General features: G+C 37.5%; 1 pseudogene; it reads left to right on the top strand.

The window, feature by feature from the left end:
* The first annotated feature begins 4,364 nt into the window (after window positions 1-4,364).
* On the top strand, window positions 4,365-5,111 carry LOC141494741 (14-3-3 protein zeta/delta pseudogene; annotated as a pseudogene).
* The last annotated feature ends 202 nt before the right edge of the window (window positions 5,112-5,313 follow it).

Here is a 5,313-nt window from a genome sequence, read left to right on the forward strand (position 1 = left end):
AAAAATATTTATTCCATTAAGAGAAATAAGAAAGTAGAGTAAGTAAGTAGTTTAGTTGGAAAGGTAAGAAGGTAGGCTCTATGTTGAACACCAGTCATATTATCAATATTTTTCCTAATGACCAGTAACATTAGTATTAAAACTATATACACATACAGTACACATGTGCCCCACAGAGGTATATCTGAGATTGTACCAATTTTAGACCCTCCCCCCTATATAACCTCAGAATTTTCAATAGCAATAATCCCTGGAGGGAAAAAAACTTATAGAGTGGTCAAGTGTTAAGTTGTTAATCTAAAAGATTCTCAGCCGAGTAAACTGCAAATTAACTTAAAATTCTGAAAATTTATCTGAGAAAAAGAAAGATATCAGGGTTGTTGGGAGGGTTTTATTGAAGGTATAGTGATCATAAAAAATGCCACAAGAAAAGAGCCTGTTAGAATCACAGCTCCTGCTACTGCCTCCCCAATCTCTGACATCCCCTCAAACAATTGCTTCATCTGTGTGAAGTTTTCTCTCTGAAACAAAGATTACAGGGCATCTATTCTGGCCCTGTGTGGACAGGAGTTCTGACAGAGGAAAAACTGGTGGGGAGGGTAAGGAAAAAGAGTTAGTAGAGGGTCTGGGTATTACCCTTGTCAGAGTTGCCCAATGCCTAATCTTGACCCCAATTTCAATAGAATAATATTTGTACATATACATATATGAGCATTATATACAGTATATATTTATATACATATATAAATAAACACATATATACATTATTATTATTAAGTGACTTGTCCAAGTTAACACAAGTGGTAAATTGTCAGTCGGGTCCAGTACTATTTTTACTATGCTATAAAATTTTTAAATTCCCATGGTCCCCTCTTTTTTACAGATAAGAAAATTAAGGCACACTCAATGAAAAGTAGTTGTCAAAGGTCACACAGCCAGAAACAGAAATAGAGTCCAGAATTTCTGACACCACAGTCATCTTTCCCACTATAGCAGCCATCACAGTATCCAAGATTTAAAGATTGAATGGGACATTGGAAAAAAGACTGCAGTGGCCACCAAGCTCAACCCCATCAGTTTACATCAGAGAAAATTGAGGCAATAAAGATAAATTGACTTGCCCAAGGTCACACATGTAGCAAGTGAAAAAAGCTAGTTTTAAACTCAAGTGATTAGATCTGTACCATTCTACCCCTTATGAACAATTCCACTTTACTATTTGGAATGGAAGACCCCTGGAACTTATGAAATCAAACCTTGACTGTCTTTCTTACCAAAATGAGGTGGGGGAAGTAAGGAAGGACAGCAAGGGAGAAAAGTATATGCCCATCCTCATCTATATTTCCTGCTTACTGATTCATTGGATTCGTTGCTACTCTGAGATGCATGGTAAGGAAAAGCCAGTACATTTTGTATACTCAGGAGATAGAACAGACAGTGAAAGCTTGGCTCTCTTTCATAGTAATGGATCATATATTTTCAGAGTGCTACATGGCTTGAGCGATTTTAAAGTAGGTAGTCTGTCCATCATCAAAGGAGGCAGAAAAAGCTCACTTTGAAAGTGCTCTCGCCCTCACTCACAAACAGTAAGAGGTTCACTTCTCTCTGCAGCTGACAATGGGAGCCCCAAAATGCTCAGCTGCATTGCTTCCAGCATGATTGGATTTTTATTTTGATGGTGGGGAGCAAGAGTGAATTTAAGATTCTCTTTTGTGAGAATTGGGTGGGGGGCATGATTCTTGCTTATATCAGCAACTGGCTGATTACTGCCTCTTCTTCCCTTCCCCTTCCCCCCCTTTATTTTATTTTATTTTATTTCATTCATTTATTTAACTGCTTATCTGATACTGTGATAACCATTTCCGGCTATATATTGGCTGAGAAAGCTTTCTCCAGACTCCAGAACAGATCAATAAAAGTAAGTCATAGTGATTCACAAAAATAAAATTGTCATCATTATTGTTCAATTATTGCTGTGTCGGTGAAAAGGAGTTCCAGAGCTGAAGGCTTCTTGGCTAATATTTATAATCTGCATTGAATGGTGCTAATGAATGAGTGGGTGTGCACTAGGCTAGAAAGGCAGTGTTATTTGATTTATACAGAGTCCAGGGCTGATTGCTAATGTTAAAACCATTAAAATGTCTCTTAGATCTGCCTTAATGTACTCCCCTGCATATAATAGAGCTTAAACTTACCCGTTTACTTAGCTTTTCATTATTGGTTGAATATTTGTCTTTATTACATTATCCCCATGATAAATTTGACTTGTGAGAGTTTAAAAAACAGTACTTCAGAAATAATGGCCAACATTCATATAGCGTTTTAAGGTTTTAGCAAAGTGCTTTATTATATAAATTATTTCATCTTCACAACAACCCTGGAAGGTAGATGCTTTTCTCATCTCCCTTTTTTTATCTATGAGGCAACTGAGGCAAAGAGAGGTTAAGTGACTTGCCTAGAGCCACTAGGCTCTAGTGACAGAGATAGGTTATGATCCTGGATCTTCCAAATATCAAACTCTATTCTATCCACTGAGTCACTTAGTTACTACTTAAGTAGTCAATGAAGTAACTTTAGATGGCTTTAGTATTCTCTTCTCTCAGATAATAATAATTATTTTTGAAAAGTTCAAACTGTTAAATCCTTGTATGTCCCAAATCATAAAATCCAGGTGCTCAGGGGAAGAAGTAATATTTCAATGTGAAAGAAAAATAAAAAACAAGCCACACTGGAATAAAAGATATCCTCCTAAGCTGTCACCTTTTGAGTCTCTGAGAGGAAAAGATTTTTGTATTTCTCTTAAAATGTTTTTCCCTGAAGGAGTCCGTAAAGCAAAAGTGTAAATAGAAACAACAGGTTTAGAAGACTTAGGAAGAATTGCCAAGGTTCTAAGGTCACTGTTTCATAGTAATTCTGCAAAGGACATGAAGTATGAAATACACAGGCTACCTACACTCCTCTCCCGTCATCTACAAGATTTTTCTATTCACAACACAGACTGTCCCAAGGGAACATTGCCAAGTCAGTATAGGAGGATATTTCTGAGATTTCCTCCTCCCCATGCCTTGCCTCCCTGGCTTCACTTGAAAGCCTGGCTTTCAGCTAAGTCTTTGTTTGGCCAACATGATCTAACTGGATTAGAACCAGGAACTGACCTCCTGTTCACTTCCCCACTTCTAGCTTGTTTGGACAATCCAATCTATATTTTGCAGGAGGTATAAAGTGCTGTTGGGTATACATGAGCTGTCTGCCAGGCTCTGGGAGCAATGATAAGAATCTCTCTTTGCCAGGAACTTGATCAGATGTAGTAAAATAAATAGGCTTTCATTTTATTTTCAAAAGCCTTCATCTTTTGAAAAGTTCAACATGTAATTTAAAAACAAAACAGAATGTCCTTTCTACTCTATTCTCTCCTCTCTCCTTTTCTTTCTCTCTTCTTCCCTCCCTTTCTCTGTCTCTGTCTATCATTCTCTCTCTCTGCACATACATACAATCAGAAGTAGATTAGACTAAACAATAAAAATAGTAGTAGTAGCATAATCACTATTATTTATATAGTAATTTAAGGTTTGCAAAGCTCCTTACATGAATTTAACCATCCTCATATTACCCATGAGTAAATAGAGACTAAAGAAGATAAAATATCATATTCAGATTCACAGCTAATAAGCATCTGAGTTAGGATTTGAACTCAAGCCTTATTAAGCTAACTCACAGTGCATAGAACGCTGGACCTGAAGTCAGGAAGATCTGAGTTCAAATTTAACTCCAGACACTTACTAGCTGTATGACTCAGTTTAAGTCACTGAACCTCTCTCTGCTTCAGTTTTTTCAACTATCAATTTGGAAATAATCATAGCACTTATCTCCCACAAGTTTTAGAAGCACAAAATGAAATATTTGTAAAGTACTTGGCTAGTACTTGGAATACACTGGAAGTTTAATAAATCCTTCCTGATTTCAAGTTCAACTAGAGGGCCACAGCAATTAGAACAGAAGGGCTCTTTCCTTCCTCAGAACAGGGTCTTATATACTTTCACTTTGGAACTTGTATTGGAGTTATATGTATGCAAATCTTATCTCCTCCTGTTAGAGTAAGCTCCCTAAGGGTAGGGACTGTTTTGACTACTTAATCAGTATTTGATAAATAAGTGAGGACTTACTTTTTGTTGTCTTTGGACAAGTTCAAAACAATTTAAATCAACCAAAATTTATAGAATGTCAATATAATGGTGAAGGACTACTCGTGGGCAGGTGTTATGGCAGCAGTGAGAGGGGGGACCCAGCCCTCTCTCACCCCAATCCTGGAGGGCCAAGGTGGTGGGGGCTCATCATATAGTGCTACTGCAAAGGAACATTCAGTCATGGATAACAGTGAGCTGGTGCAGAAGGCCAAATTGACTGAGCAGGCTGAGAGATATGATGACACGGCAGCCTGCATGAAGTCTGTTAACTGAGCAAGGAGCTGAATTATCCAATGAGGAGAGGAATCTTCTCTCTGTTGATTACAAAAATGTCCTGAGGCCCATAGGTTATCTAGGAGGGTTGCTTCAAGTTTTGAGCAAAAGACCAAAAGATGGAAGGTGCTGAGAAAAAAACAGCAGATGGCCCAAGATACAAAGAGAAAATTGAGACTGAACTAAGAGATATCTGCAATGATGCACTGTCTCTATTGGAAAAGTTTTTGATTCCTAATGCTTCACAAGCAGAAAGCAAAGTTTTCTATTTGAAAATGAAAAGAGACTACTTACCATTATTTGGTTGATGTTGCTGCTGGTGATCACAAGACAGGAATAGTGGATCAGTCACAACAAGCATTTCAAGAAGCATTTGAAATCAGCACAAAGGAGATTCAACCAAGACATCCTATAAGATTGGGTCTGGCTTTGAACTTCTCTGTGTTCTATTATGAGATCCTGAACTCACCAGAGAAAGCTTGCTCCCTTACAAAGACAGCTTTTGATGAAGCCATTGCTGAATTTGATACATTAAGTGAAGAATTATACAAAGATAGCACACTAATAACGTAATTACTGAGAGACAACTTGACATTGTGCACCTCAGACACCCAAGGAGATGAAGCTGAGGCAGGAGAAGGAGGGGAAAATTAACCAGCCTTCCAACTCGTGTCTGCCTCATTCTAAAATTTATACAATAGACCATTTGTCATCCATGCTATCCCACAAATAGTTTTTATTTATGATTTATGACAGGTTTACATTACTTCTATTTGGATTTCTATATTTCCCATGTGGTTTTTATGTTTAATATTAGGGGAGCAGAGCCAGTTAATATTTGAGGAGTTAACTGTTT

This window comes from Macrotis lagotis, chromosome 8, assembly GCF_037893015.1.
Source record: "Macrotis lagotis isolate mMagLag1 chromosome 8, bilby.v1.9.chrom.fasta, whole genome shotgun sequence".
NCBI lineage: Eukaryota > Metazoa > Chordata > Mammalia > Peramelemorphia > Peramelidae > Macrotis > Macrotis lagotis.